General features: G+C 45.4%; 1 protein-coding gene across 4 annotated transcripts in view; it reads right to left on the bottom strand.

Annotated features, from left to right (window-relative positions):
• The window catches only part of NOS1 (nitric oxide synthase 1), a 135568-nt gene that overhangs the window by 93515 nt on the left and 26247 nt on the right, over window positions 1-15806 (bottom strand). The window contains exon 1 of one of the 4 annotated variants that reach the window (XM_042441769.1): window positions 1334-1519. The exons of the other annotated variants lie outside the window; for them this stretch is intronic. The gene's annotated coding sequence lies outside the window, so the exon portion shown is untranslated. Of the gene's footprint in view, window positions 1-1333; window positions 1520-15806 lie in introns of those variants that run through there. 4 annotated transcript variants of the gene reach the window in all.

The following is a 15806-nucleotide window of genomic DNA, read 5'->3' as shown; positions in this document are numbered from 1 at the left end:
GTTGGGGTTTGTGGTGGGATCCCGAGCAGAAGCTCTCTCTGGCTCAAAGCTATGGAATTCTGGGAGTTGGAATATGTTGTCAGATCCCGAGCAGAAGTTCTATCTGACTCACGGCTATGGAATTCTGGGAGTTGGAGTTTGTGGTGGGATCCCGAGCAGAAGCTCTCTGGCTAAAGGCTATGGAATTCTGGGAGTTGGAGTATGTTGTGGGGCCCGGAGCAGGGGCCCACAACAAACTCCAACTCCCAGAATTCCATAGCCTTGCGCCAGACAAGAGTTAAAGCGGGGCCCAACCGGGTTAGGTCTCCAGTGTGGACGCAGCCCAGACCTCCCTCTGCTCCGAGCCAGCCGTGTCCCGAAGAGGGATCCCTCCCTGCGGCCAACAATGCCCGGACTTGAGGCCATTTCCCTTCGGAGCCGCTCCCGCCTTGGGCTTCCTCGCCTCCTGGCCCCGGAAGGCAAGGGAAGGAAGGGAGCAAGCAAGGACCAAGGCGACACCTCCCGCTTACGACGGGGACAGACCGGAGTGCCTCTGAGCATGGACAAAGTGCCGCCTAAAGAAACCCGAAGCTGGGAGGAAATCTTTCAGGGCCTTAAGGGAAACAAGGATCTTAGCAACTCCTTCTCCCCCAAAGAAACCCCCAAACCATCGCGCTTACGACAGGGTCAGGCAGGAGTGCCTCTGAGCATGGGTTAAGTGCCGCCTAAAGAAACCTGACGCGGGGAAGAAAGGTTTCGGGGAGCTTAATGGGGAAGCAAGGAAAATAGCAACCCCCCCAAAAAACCAAGCCCCCAAAGGCACCGTCCCGCTTACAACAGGGTCAGACAAGACAAAAGTTCCTCTGAGCATGGGATGAGTGCCTTCAGAAGAAAGCTGCTGGGAGGAAAGATTTCAGCGGCCTTCAGGGCAAGCAAGGACCTTCGAAGCCCCCCCCCCCCCCGACCCCCCGAAAGGCACCATCCCAAGGCCTTACAAGAGCAGAATAACAGAGTGCCTCTGAGCATGGGCTGAGTGTCTTCAGAGGAAACCTGAAATTGGGAGGGAAGATTTCGTGGGGCCGAAGGAGAAGGAGGGAGCTTCCCCCCAAATGCCAAGGAACCCCCAAAGACCCCCCCACGCCGGGCTCAGCCTCACAACAGCAGAAGAGCGGCGTTCCTCTGAGCATGGGCTAAGGGCCGCCGAAGGAGAGACCCGATCGCCGATCAAGACCCCAAAGCTGGGCTGAGCGCCAGGAGCGACCCCGAGCAAGGTCTCCAGCCTGGCCGCCAACTTCAGCTCCGAGGGGGCCAGAGCTCCAGGGATGGAGGAGGGTCACCTGCCAGTGGGACTCACCTGGCTTCCCGGGCTCTTGCCCTCCTGGCTCGGGCTCCGGGGGATCTGCCTGGGCTAAAGGCTGCAGAAGCGCCAGCGAAGGATCGGAGGGACGCTGCTGCTGCTGCTGCCGCTCTCGGGCCCCGGACCGGAGTCTCAGCCCCAGGGGCGCCGGCAGCGAAGAGGGCGCCGCCTCGGCCAGGCTTTTTATATAAGCGCCTCCGCTCCACGCCCCGCGAACAGGAGCCCCGGCGGCAGCAGCAGCAGCAGCACTCCCGCGCCTTCGGGGGGCCCCCCCCCCCCCCCCCCCCCAATGGAGCGCTTCATTCATTCAGCCAGCCACTGCAAGACCTGGCCATCTACACTGCACACACAGCCCGCTTTCAACCCGCTTAAATCGCCCTGGGCCCCACGGGGTTCAAACTGGATTATCTCCCCCCGCCCTCGAAAGGGACGTACTGGAAAAAAGGACCGTACTTGCCCATAGAGAATCATTGGGAAATACTGGCCCACAGCAACTATTCCCCAATGCTTCCCTATGGGCAAGTCTTCCCCAATGCTTCCCTATGGGCAAGTCTTCCCCAATGCTTCCCTATGGGCAAGTCTTCCCCAATGATTCCCTATGGGCAAGTCTTCCCCAATGCTTCCCTATGGGCAACTCTTCCCCAATGTTTCCCTATGGGCAAGTCTTCCCCAATGATTTCCTATGGGCAACTCTTCCCCAATGCTTCCCTATGGGCAAGTCTTCCCCAATGATTCCCCATGGGCAAGTCTTCCCCAATGATTTCCTATAGGCAACTCTTCCCCAATGATTTCTATAGGCAACTCTTCCCCAATGATTCCCTATGGGCAAGTCTTCCCCAATGATTTCCTATAGGCAACTCTTCCCCAATGCTTCCCTATGGGCAAGTATTCTCCAATGATTCTCTATGGGCAAGTATGGTTTCCCTATGGGCAAGCACTGCCATTTGTTTTAGTACCTCCCCCCTCCAAACTCCGCTTCCCAGAATGCCCTAGTCTTGTTCCAAGGGAATTAAAGCAGGCTCAAACTGACTTATCCCCCCTGAAACCGGGTTCTCTCTGCATTCCCCCCCCCCCCAAACCTCCTGTACCAGAATTCCCTGGCCTTGGGAGTCAGTGCTGGAGTCATCCTCTGAGCCTGTGCTGCCTGGCTGTTGCAGCCTATGCCTGTTTACTCAGCCAGCAAACCCCACTGAGTTCAGTGGGGCTCCCTCCCACAGAAACCAGGCTTTTGTGAAGAAAAAGTACTAGCAATGCAGCCCAGGCGCTTTCTGAGGCTGGATTAATGCACCTACCATTGAGGCTGCATCCACATTGGAGAAATAACCCAGTTTGGCACTCTGCTCTGCTTCTCTCTGGGACCACACCAAACTCCAACTCCCAACTCTCAAGGCTAATTCCATAGCCTTGAGCCAGACAAGAGTTAAAGTGGTGCCAAACTGGGTTATTTCTCTAGTGTGGATGCAGCCTAAGACTCTCAAACAGGCTTAACTTCAGAGTAAAATGCAAAAAGGCTGTGGCTGAGACAGCAGCATTTTCAGTTAGAATCAACCTCCCAAAAGAGGCTTTCAGTGGATAGAAGGTGAAGCCTGTAGTAGTGGTTCCCAAACTTTGCTCCTCCAAATGCTTGGGACCTTAGCTCCCAGAATCCCCAACTGCTGGCCCAGCTGGCTTCTGGGAGTTGAACTCCAAACACCTGGAGGAGCAAAGTTAGGGAACCATTGAGTCATCTTGGTCTGGGATTCTGGGAGATGAAGTCCCCAAACCTGGAAGGCCAGAGTTTGGGAATCACTGTCAAGGAATTGGGGATGGGGATACTCAGATGCAAAACTTCCTGCTGAGCTCCTCAAAGTCAGTCCTGAGTCATAAAGATGAGAGCCCTAGAAGTACTGGGGCCCACCTGAGCACCCAAACTAAGGGTAGTATGTCTGGAGCACAGCTATATCCTTCAACTGCAGCCTAGTTCTTCCAAACACAGGAGACAACTGAACTAAGTACCCCCCAAAGTATATGGCAGTATTCTCACACCTTGTTTATTAGTTACATTTACCTCTCACCACACCTCCAATGGGTTTGAGGCAGTGTAGGTGCTCTCCTTTGCCCTTACTCTTAATCTGGGTGGGGAAGAGATCAGGCACACCATTTATAAAAACACATTTCAAACACAAGGGAAACCATATTGTCAGTCTCAAAGTACACCTCAACCCATGTTTGGCTAACAAAGGATCATCACAACTGGGATTTTGACACTACTAAAATGTGTGCTAATGCACACTGCACCACGGTTGTACAAATGTAGGACTGTACCAATTCTTCGATGCCTACAAATGTTTAAGGGCAGAGGAAAACAATGAAAACAAAAGAATTCAATGTACTACTGCTAAAGTGGCATCACTCAAAACCCTAACTGCCAAAGTGGGCCAAAATATGGCTGCATGGCAATGGCTTCACTCGCCTAGGACATGCGTTGCACACATCAAAACGGCGGTTGACAAGAAAACGGCACAATTATTCTACTTGTTCTACAAAAACTGGCTTTTCTGCAGTTTGAAAAGAAGTATGTAAGTAGTGCCAGACAAAAAGGAGGCCAGTAGTCTGACAATAAGGTCATACAGAAGTCCCATAAAGAGTCAATAAACCAAGTGTGCTCAGCCCAGAATAAACAGCCAAGACTTCCCTGGCTGTTAGGTCTGCAAGCAGTCTACCAACCACAGCCTTTGCATGACTATATCCCACCATACTGGACCGTTCCTAACCACCATCCCCTCCAAAGGCCTTTGCCATGTGAGAAAAGAGTTTCATGAGAAGAAGACAACAGTTTCTCCTTTAACATAGGGGATGGAGTTCCTATAGGAATCTAAGGTATGGCCCAAAGGGCAGGGGGCTGCAATTTTTTATCTTTACCCTCTCCTCCTCTACCTCACCTTCTTAAGTACAGTGAAAACTCATGTTTGACATCATCTCTGAGTCCTTTTAATTTTTCTTCATTTCCATGGCAACTCATGGCACACACATACACACAGATATATATACACAAAGTCTGTTCTTGATCAAGAGTTCTCTTTTCACCTGATTAAAAAGGGGGAAGAGGGAGAGGGAAGAGATCAGATCCAAGAGGGATGTTTCTTGTGATTTGCAAAAGCAAATTGGCTGCTTCAAGGCTCCGGCACAGACTCTGTGCAGCATACCATCAACTTCCCACAAGGTTTGTCCAAAGCCATAAGGAGCCACTGCTTTGAGGACAAGCTGAGATGTGTGTGGTGTGTTCTTTCAAGTCATTTCTGACTTATGGAGACCCTATCATGGGGTTTTCTTGGCAAGGTTTGTTCAGAGGTTTGCCATACTGCATGCTTATTGGAAGTTAGGCAAAAGAGGTCACCTGGCTGTTCCATCTCCACTGGTCAATGACAAAACTTGCAAATATCAAATTGGAAATAGGGCCATTCCATAAGCCCAGGAAAACAATTTCACTCCAGCTTGGCAGTATGCTTCCAAGCATCTCCCCCTTACTTTTGAGCAATGACAGGCAACTCCTGCACACATCTAGGAGTTCAGGGTCCAGAGGCAGGTTACTACCCAATCCAATGCACAAGATGCCTCAGGTGGCACATGTTGGATGGCACTGGTGGAAGGTACCCCAAGTGTTTCTTCTGAGTCTCCAGGCCATTCCCCTCACTGGAAGACAGAGCTGTATGTCTCATGTGGCCTATTCTGCACCAGCTGAACAATCCTGCTGCTTTATGGCACAATAAAGTAGGGAAGAAAAATCCAAATACTGTTCACATGACTTCTGTACATGGAATAGCAGGGAGGGAACCTTGTCCTTTTTCTCAGGCAACACAACCTGTCTTGGGCAGGTTCTGGCAATTTGGTAAAAGGAAGATTAAAATCCGGAGGATCTTTTCTCCTTGATTTGAAAAGGACACTGTCCTGTGAAAACCCCATTAGATCAAATGGAAACTGTACAACACCACCATAGCATGTCCATGTTTTTCCCCCCATACAGGGTTTGTGATGGAAAACTTCCCAGCAAAAAAGTGATATCTGCATTTCATCCTTCTAGTCTCCACTATTTTATTATTCATTTAATTAAAAAAAAAATACCCCGAGGAATTCAGCCCACTGTATAGCCTGAGCCTAGTTCTCCTTCTCCCCCATTCTGCATTTTATCCTCACAACCTTGTGAGGTAGGCTAGACTATGGGTGAGGGAAGTGTTCCAAAAGTGACAGTGAGCTTTACAGCTGAGCGGGGCTTTAAATCCAGGTCTTGTCCCACCTCAAGATCCTAAGTCAGCCTTCTCCCAACCTGTTACCTTCCAGATGGGTTGGACTACAACCCCCATCATTCCCGGTCTGCATCACATTTTTCTGGGAACGATAAGTTATAGTTCAAGACCACTGAGCATCAGCTTAGGGGAAGGCTACCCAAAATTGTCTCTTCACAGCCCTGGGCTCATGCTTTGGTGGTATTAAGTTCTAGCTTCTGGATAAACAAAATATCACTTTCAATAAAGATGAGATAAGTAGAACCCCCCCCAAAAAAACCCCACCCCAAAACCAAAGCTCCCTCTAAAACAAAACGATTAAGGAAAGCCAGTAGAAAAATGCCAACGGGCCCAACGCTCCTGTCCCTGGCCTACGTGGGACATCCAGATGTTATACATCATCCCTGGCTAATGAAAACCTAATTATCCCCCCATTTGGATGCAGAGAGAACTAATTCAATAGAAAGGCATCTGCTTTTAACACAAGCCCTCCCTGCAGGAGAGATGCCTGTGAGATCAGAGGCATTGCTGCACACAGACAGCTCAAAACTGTTTTCAGGCTAGCAACATAATGGGGGAGATGGAACCCCTGCCCCCAACCCAGTTGGCAAGGCACTGGCCACCAGAAAATGCTTTAAAACACACACAGACACACACACCAAAGCCATAGGTGTGACCTCTTCCAAGAGCAAACCTCATATCCACCCAGGGAAATCTTGTTTAAAAACAGCAAAAATTCACTTGCCAATTTAAGGAGTACTATCTGGTGAGAGACCACCAAAGAATGCCAGGCTGAATTTCAGAAAGAAAGCAATGGCAAACCACATCTGAACGCTCCTTGCCTAAGAAAATTCTATGAAATTCGTAGGGTCACCATAAGTTGACAGGCACATTTCATAGGGTTTTCATAGGCAAGCGTATTCATGGTTGGTTTACAATTGCTTCCCTCTTAAATTTAGCCTACAGCAACGGAGAGGGGTATGGGTTCAGGAGTGTGTCCTCCATAGACACACATATACTCCTGGGCTTTCCTGGCTGTGGTAGCAGCACTCTTTGCATCGCTGGACAGATTCACTTCAGAATGATTTGCCAGACGTTGATTCAATCTGGATGAATCTGCTTTGACTCCCATTGTGGAGAAAGGCGCTATGTAAAGCCTATGGCGCTATATAAATAAACATAATAATAATAAATATAATAATAATAATAATAATAATAATCATCATCATCATCATCATCCTGGGAAAAAAGGAAAAAAAATTAAACAAATTTATTTATTTATATGCCACTGTTCTCGCAGAATGAGACTCAGGGCAGCTCACAGAAGGAAATCAATTATAATCTACCAATGTCATTTTAAAAACAATGAAAATAATCACAATTAAAACTATATAAAATTATTTTAAAAAATTAAAAGTAAAAATAAATAAATAAGTACAATGCACATCTCAATAAAAAAAGCCTGCCTGACACAGTTACATATCAAAGGTCTGCTTAAACCAAAAGGTTTTTGCCTGCCAATGAAAGGAGAGCAGAGAAGGGACTAGCCTTTCCTCCAGAGGCAATTCATGGGTTCACCATAAAGCAACAGGCAAATTTCACAGGGTTTCATCCTAAATCTATCCAAATCAACTCAATTTAGTTTGGTTTTTTTTCCTGAATCCACCCCTCCCTAAATGTTGTATGGAATTCTCATTCATCTTAAAAAGACAAAAAAATACAGCAGACATTCTCCCTAATTCACAAACTGCCCTCCAAAGTGCTACAGGACCTAACAGATTCTTTATACACAGAGAGAGTAAGAAAGAGAGACAGCAAGAGAGAACTGATTTCCTGAGCGCACATCATTATGTAGCCAGAAAAGGTAATCAACACACTTGGGAGAACCTAAAAGTTTACAGAGTTGGTTAAAAGTATGAAAAACCCAAAGTGGAGAGAGAAACCCCAAGCAGCTCAGCAACCAGTGTGTGTGCGCTCAGGGGACCCAGAATGCTAACAAAAGTATGACCAGTCCTGTTCATTTTGGAATGTGTCCTGGGGAAAATCCATGATCATCTCTTTTCTAAATACCAGCTGCTGGGCAACAGAAGCAGAAGTGGACTGTTGCCACAAAATCCTGGTGGAGGGGGTTCCCATATGCATCTGGTTGGCTACTGGAGAAGGCAGAAATGCTGGACTAGATCTGAAATTGGAACCTTAAAAAAAACACCTCTACCATCCAGAACCTTCCCCCCACGAGAACAGCCATGCTGACTAGGGAATTCTGGGAGTCATGATATACAAACTAACACTTCCATCCCGTGGCCTAGATAGGCCATTAGTCTGACCCAAGAGAGCCATTTTGATGTGTGATAATCTTACAAACCACTGACACAATCACTCCCAAGTGCCCAGTCAAGTACTGTGAAGCTCATAATTCCTGATGAATTACAGAAGATCTATGAGCAATGAAACAATCCAGACAATAGCTAGAGTGCAGGCAGCATAGGCCATGGAGGGAGTGCAATAAAAGATAGTGCAGACTCTTTGTTCTGACTGCAATACAGCAGGCCCTGCGTTACAGAGACTGCCCACCTGCCAACAAGACTGCTTTCGAAGAGTGATCTTGGGGGCTTTTCCTGTGAAGCGCCACAGGATTCTATCCATGCTCTTCAGTATGAAATCACTGGGTGAGTTCATTAGGACTTTGTGGGCTAGGTATCATCTGTACACTGAAGTCGCTCAGCTCTACTTCTCCTTGTCAATGGAGCCAGCTGGGAGGGACCGTTCACATGTCCACTGTAATTGGCTGTATGAAGACCAATAATCTCTCAGTAAGATGAAGCCTCTGTCAACTGTTGACTCTTGGACCTGGGAATTGGGTAAGTGACCTGCCTGGGATGTGGTTGCACTTCATCCTTGAAGGGATGCATTTGAGCACTTCATCTTTGTCACTAGAGTCCCAGGTGGACTCCATGGCTCAAAGTACTTGGGAACAGCTTTGACTTGTTCCACCGACCCATTGTAACCGTTCCTGGACAGGGATAACTATGTACAGTAGTTAATGTACTCTTGGATTTGCAGTTAGATAAATGCAGTGCATTCTATGGGGGACTGCTCTTGAAAATGACTTGGAACTCTGTAGCCAGTGGTATGATACACAGCAGTTAGACTGAAGACAGGAACACCTAGAAATCATGTGATAATAGTTTTAAAGGAACTGCACTGGCTGTTAATTCTCTTCTGGTTTGAGTTGTAATGTGCTGGTGACTACAGTTAAAGTCTCAAATGGTTTGGGACCTCGTACGTGGAGTAGCACCTCTCTCTACTTATTTATGTCTGAAAATTTAGTCTTCCTGCAGACGTCCTTCTCTGTGTTCCACCAGTGGGAACAATACATTGTGTGAGTATGTGGGAGAGGCTCCCATTTTACTATGGAATGCTCTCCTCTTAGAGATACTGACTGGTTTCATTACAATTTCTAGTAAAATCTTTTTTTTTTAATCAGAGCCTTTGGGGTAATAATTTTGCTCAAATCTATACAATTTAAAATCTGTTTTAAATGTCTGAAATTATTTAATTTGATTAAGACATTTGACATTTTTTCCTTACTGTTTCAAATTGTAAATTATTTGCATGTCACCCTGCAATCTTGTGATAAGAGGATAGGAATCAATCAATCAATATCAATCAAACAAGCAGAAAAGTTCCTTTGGGTCCTTGACCAATATTCTGGATTGGAGATGAATCTCTTTCTAATTATCAAACAAACTGGACCAGAAACTTAGCCATCCCACCCTTTTACCAGATACATACAAGTGAGCTCCCCTTTGCGCCAGTAACAGAAACATCTGATATGAGCTCCAAACTTATGATTACTGACCACTGTCTAGAGGCAAGCATTAAGAGACAGCTTTGAAAATTATAATTGATCAACTATCTAAGCCTGATGCAATTTTAACTATCTAAACCTGATGCAGGATCTGAGACGCTATAGGATAATGTATTTTAACTGTGTTGTAATGTTAACAAAAAGAAGATGTAATATAATATTCATGAAATCAGAAACAAACAAAAAAAGGAGTCTCTTTCAAGTCCAATGCAATCTCAAATTGAAATCAGTGTATGGTAATACGTATTTTTCATAGCTTCTCCTCCCCACAGCAGCAGATTCATTTCCCCTTCTCTCCCAGGAAAGACTTATAAAGATGCTTTTAAAGTAGCTAATTACTGAAACAGTTAATCAAAAGAGCCCCAGGAGCCATACAGTGGAACACTGAGAAGCAGAAAATTGGAACAGCTTACTTATACACGGCATTTTGCTCTCTGTATGAAAGAAACATTACTACAAGGGGGTTATAAGGTTTGTCCTGGGATTCTGGTTTTGCACAATGGCCCACTCTCGTACTAGGGACAGACGCTGTTTCCTTTGAGCAAATATACCCTTGAGAGGTTCAGGCTTAGAGTACTTGGTCAGCTTTACCAAATTCTGTGCCTCTAGACGTTCTCGCATCCTTCTTCCAAGAAACACAGGATGGAGTGTATGTTTCCTCTCTTCTTTTATGCTTACAATCACTTTATGGAATAAGTTAGACTCTGCTAGGCTGAGAGACAGTGACTCTCAGTCAACCATTAAGCTTTCTAGCTGAACAGGAATGTAAATGAAGCTCTCCTCTTATGATAAACTGATGGCAGTCTCCCTCACCACTGAAAATATCCTTAGTTAATAATAATAAAAATAATAATAATAAAAACTTTATTCATATACCGCTTTTCCAGCAGATCAAAGCAGTGTACAGAATCAGTCGATATACACATATAACATCAATTACAATCTCAGATACACTCCAATAAAAATAAAACCTATAGAAACAACGTATAAAAACAATCTTAAAATATCTCAATCGCAGGTTAAACGTCTTGAAGTAAGCTTATGTTAGGGAATATCTTTCTCTATAATGAGTCAGTAGGGTATGCTAGCCGGAAGAGATGAGTTTTCAGTGCCTTTTTAAAGACGGTCAAGGTAGGACTTAATTGGATCTCTTCAGGGAGATTATTCCAATACATCAGAGCTATCGATGTAAATGCTCTCTAATAGCAAACTGCCATTTCAATACAAACTGGACACAGTTTAGCCAAAGTTGACCACTCATCCACCTGCTTCAGTGGGAGAGCTTTAAGCAACTGCATACTGTTTCCACTGAAATCAAAGGGACTCAAAGTTATGGTCCTATGCATATCTTGTTGCAGTGTGCCTTCAAGTTTCTGACTTATTCATACATTTGAGTGTAAAGCTCTTACTATCACAAAGCCAGGACAGGCAGCTATGGGATTCCAGGGGGTCACTTTAGAAACCTTGGAGGTCTCTATTGCTCTGTTGGGGGGGGATTTTGCCTTCAAATCCCCCCCAAACACTCTAGGGGATGTGGGGGTCCAGGACCTCTGTGATGCCTGGGGGGGACACATGCAGCCCATGGACTGCACTTTGCCCACCCTTAAACTAAGCCTTAGGAGTGGTATGGTATTGGGGAAAGGGGTGAGAGCATCTGATGAAGCCCAAAGGGCTGAACTGGGACTCCCAGGAGTGTCACACTTGACCCAAGGGCCTGAGGTTCTCTATCTCTGTTCTAGAAGACCCTGTAACTGAAGGAATGTTTATAGTCTGTGTTTCTTTCTCTTTAGCATCACTGTCACACAATTTTCCTCCCCTCCTGCACCCCAACAATCTGGGATGAAAGCCTTCGACTTCACAATCTGGGATGACATTTCATGCATTTGCTGAAGAGGACTCTCTTCCACAAAAAGCTTTTGCCATCATCAGCATTTTAAGACACAACACTTTGTGTTCTGTTTGCTACAACAGATTACTGTGGCCACCATGCTGGGAAATGGAAAATAAGATGCCCTCTCTAGGAAAGAAAAGAATGATTCTCCTCGGGGTTGAAATAATGCAGAGAAACTGAAACATGTAACAGAAACTGAAACATGTATTCAGTATGGCACTGTATTTTTCACCATCCACAGTGAAAAATCAAATTTCCTCTTACATTATTGATTATAAAGGAGCATGGCATAAGAGTCTGACTTCACTGTTTTTTCATTATAATCCAAATCTGCAGCTATTCTGTAGGTTTTAAAGTAAATGCTTATTGTTATCATTGTTTATATTTTCACCCCACTCAACTTCCGAAGAACTCCGAGTAAGTGACTCTATTCCTATGTCATTCTCACATGTGATTCTGTCCTCATTCTAACGTCACAACAGTCCTGTGAGGTAGCTGAGTCGTCTCGCAAAGCTGTCATCCAGTTCAATGGAGTCTGTTCAAGAGAACTTGATATACTTGATGTAAGTTACAATGAAGAAGGGATTCATTTTTATTTTCATAATGTAACATATACCCCTCTTTCTCCCTACACTCAGACTACAGATATATATAAGGCAGGACACTTCTGAATCAGTGTCCCTCTCTTTGAGCATGTCCAAACAGAGGGCTCCTCAGACTAGTAAACAGCATGCATTACATAGCCATTCTGCTTTCTTAACAGATTTTCTGCAATAAGAAAAAAACTATGGAAGAAGTGTGGGGGGAGCTGGGGGGGCACAACACCATCTGAAGCCTTAGCAAAATTCAGTTCATGTGGCAAGGTGACAGTGATTGAAAACCTCATCTGAAACTGCTGTCTCTCTCTCACACACAAACACAATCTGTATGTGTGTGTGGCACACATGTACATGCATGCACACACACATATAAAGAGAGAGTCAATACTGGGTTATGTCATACAAACAGTAAACCGAACAGAATGCCGTTTGACTGCTTCTTCTTGGAAACTATAATCTTTCAGACAGACCCTGATGGGTATAAAATAATGATGGCTGTCTACCTGCCCTCTACAAGAATGTGTGTATTAAATAAGGGATACTGTTTGCGTAAGCCAAAACTCTTGCTGAACAGTTGCCATGTCCACACTTTTTCTACGTGAACCCAGCAGGCATCTCTCTCTCTCTCTTTCTATCGTGTCTCTCTGGCAACATTAGTCCTTAAAAAAAATCAAAAACAAAACTGCACATATCTATTGAAAGCTTAGTGTCGTCTGCAGAATAATATCAGAAGAAGCCTGGGATAAACCAGCCCAATGGGATCCGACATCAATCTGAGCAGGAGAGAGGATGTCTGCTTTGGTTAGGGCTCACTACTCCCTAGACCAGAGGTAGAAAACCTCTGTCCAGCTGTTGCTGGACTCTAACTCCTCTATGCCCAGGTCAGCAGAGCCAAGGATGGATGTTATATGGTGCAGTCCAACAAATTTGGAGGGATACAAGTTGTCCAGTTCTGCCTGACAGTTTGCAGTTTGTAAGTGCGCAGAGCATGGAAAAGTTACCCTGTTAGAAAACGACTGCTGGAATTCCCCAGTCACCATGTCCACAAAGTAACATTTTCAAGCTCTGATTATTTGACCCTAAAGTGATTCCTGGGGGCTTTCTTCTGCAGGATCTCTACTGAAGATGATGGCTACCATTTAAATTTTCTATATAGCATAACATAGACTTTGTTGCACGCAGGGAAAACCCAGTTTTCTCCCTGTGACACATGCCATCTTCCAGGGGGAAAAAACAGATAATTCTTTTCATTGGAACAAGAGGTGTAAGAGATGGCGCAGAGGGAAGGAGAACTGGGCAAGGGGGAGGTTCTGTTTGTGAGCTCACAACCCTGGGTTAGCATGTTAAGACTCTGCCCTGAGCACAGAGGATTTCCATGGCCTCTCCTGGGCTTTTCCAAAGCTTCAATATCCTCCGGAAGCCTTCTGCTCTGGCCAGGATCAAGTCAAGCCTACAGCAGTGGCTCCCAGGGCGGCAGGCAGCAGTGGCTTTGGAGATACTTAGCTGCTTGCATATTACTCGAAGCATCTTTGAGGGATTACAACACAGAGGAGGGGGTGAGGAGGGAGATAAAGAAAAAAGCTCAACATATTTATACTAAATGCTCCCGAGCCCATGTAAACCGTATGCACACATGCTCCAGACGAGAGTAGGTGGCCTGGCACAGAGATGGATCTGAATTGGGACTGATGCCAGGGTTCTTTCTTGCTCTGCTCCAATTTAGGAAGCAGTGTTGTGTCTATTCAAAGCCTTGCCTAGAGATGGCAGTGATCCTTCATGTTGCACCCATACCCAGTTAGCAGACGAAGCTTCCCTTTAAGAGCACAGAGTCAAGCGGCTCTGGTAAACATGCAAAAAGTATGCACCTATGCCCAGCAGAAACAGATCACCTTCCATCTCTCCTAAACCCAAACTTCTGTCTCTGGAAGGGGATAGAGACACTAATGTGGTTCCCTTCACTCCTCACCCTCATCCTTCAGAGATCCTGTCTCAAACATCCTTGGACTACGACTCTGGAGAACAGGGTTCAAATCCCCATTCAACCATGGAAACCCACTGGGTGGCCTTGGGCAAGTCATATGCTCTCAGCCTCAAATGAAGACAAAGGCAACCCTCCTATCAACAACAGTCAGTAAAACCCAACAATAGGATTGTGTTAGGTTGCTGTAAGTCGGAAACAACCTGAACGCACACAACAACAACAAATTTGTTCCTGCTTTTAGTCTGGACTTGACATTTGCAAGCAGACCCAGCTTTCAGAATCCAGATTTTTATTGTGTCGGGGGAGTGTGTGTATGGGGCGGGGGTACAACTCCACAACACATTGCAAACCTGGAAGGGGAATTTTGACCCTTCTTGCATCCCCTCCCACAGCTATGCCCTTCCTTGTCACTTGTTCTCCATCTATAGGAAAGATAGTACCACGGTGGCATAATCGCAGATTCATAATCCTTGGCATCTCCAGGTAGACTTGGAGAAAAACAAAGCCAAACCAAACCTCTGTAATGCTGCTGCCAGTTACAGGAATGCTACTGAGCAAGCCTGACCAAGGGTACGTCTCAGTGTAAGACAGCTTCCAGTGCTTCTCCATTTAGGAAGAGGGCTGTAGCTCTGTGTCGATGCCCCTGTTTTGCATGCAAAACATTCCAGTTTCAATCCTCAGTATTTACAAGAAAGAATAGGGGGAAGGAAACCTGCCGGAAACTCTGTAAGCCCACTGACCATTAGTGCCGACCACGAGTGGGCAACCACACGTTGGGTAGGGGCCAGGTTTGGCACCCACACAGCAGAGCTCACTTCTGCATCTTCATCTGAACATGCAGGTTAGAAATGACAGGCAAAATAATGCTATTAAGGTAATGGCTAGGTGTAGGCATTTAAATACCATACATCCAAACCACTTGGGGCTTTAAAGATAAAGGTAAGCACCTTAAAATGGACTCAGCAGTGAGCTGGAATTCTGGACTAGAAGGAAATTATTTGTTGCCGGTCATTCAATTCTTTTTGCCTCTGTTTTTGTTGCCTTTCTCTTCCGTTCCCCTTCAGACGCTTGCTTTTCCAGACTCTTTCTGCCCTCTTTCTTAGCCAGCGAGCCACAGGGCTCCAGGCTACTTAGCTTCCATAACTGCATTCTGCAAATATTTGGACTAAAGTAATTCCTCTGCAAAATAACACATTCCCCATATACTTTCATTTTATTCTCTGTTTTCTCTCTGTATGGTCACAGCAAGTATCCTAAAAGAGTGAACCAAAAGCTGGCATTACCTATTGGAAGAGAAATGAGTAAAAGGAAGCAGAAGAATGGAGAGGGAATTCCTTTCAAAAAGTGCCCCCCAACTATCATCCTTATTCATACTTTTTCTGAAAACAACGTCAAGGAAGGTTAATTATTCACTACGGTTAGCAGGTTAATGACCCAATAAGATTTTCCACACCCTTCACAGAACTAAAATAAATTGAGAAGTTATTACCAAGAAAGCAGGCTGAAAACTTTTTCTATTGATGTTATGGGAATGCATGGGGCAGTCTGTTTGCACTCTCCTCTCTAACTTACCCACAAGCAACAAACTGCTAATGTGCCCACCCCCTCCATATTAACCTCTAAGAGAAAACAATAATCCTAAAAGGAGTTTCCCACTTAACCCTAATTCTGTAGACAAATGGCTCCATTCACTAAAAGACTGTCAGCTGGTAGATTTATTACTGAAATGATTTTAATGGGATATTGAACAAGTGCTTGTAACATAAAGCATCGTAATAACAGCACTTCCGGGAGAGGAGATGGAATCACTCTCTTTGGGCATGCAAGCCAGATTGTTAAATTTAATTTAAGGTTTATTAGATGTTC

Source organism: Sceloporus undulatus, chromosome 10 (assembly GCF_019175285.1).
Source record: "Sceloporus undulatus isolate JIND9_A2432 ecotype Alabama chromosome 10, SceUnd_v1.1, whole genome shotgun sequence".
In the NCBI taxonomy this organism is placed as follows: Eukaryota; Metazoa; Chordata; class Lepidosauria; order Squamata; family Phrynosomatidae; genus Sceloporus; species Sceloporus undulatus.
Note: the sequence above shows the minus strand (reverse complement) of the source record. Positions and strands in the feature narration are given on the sequence as shown.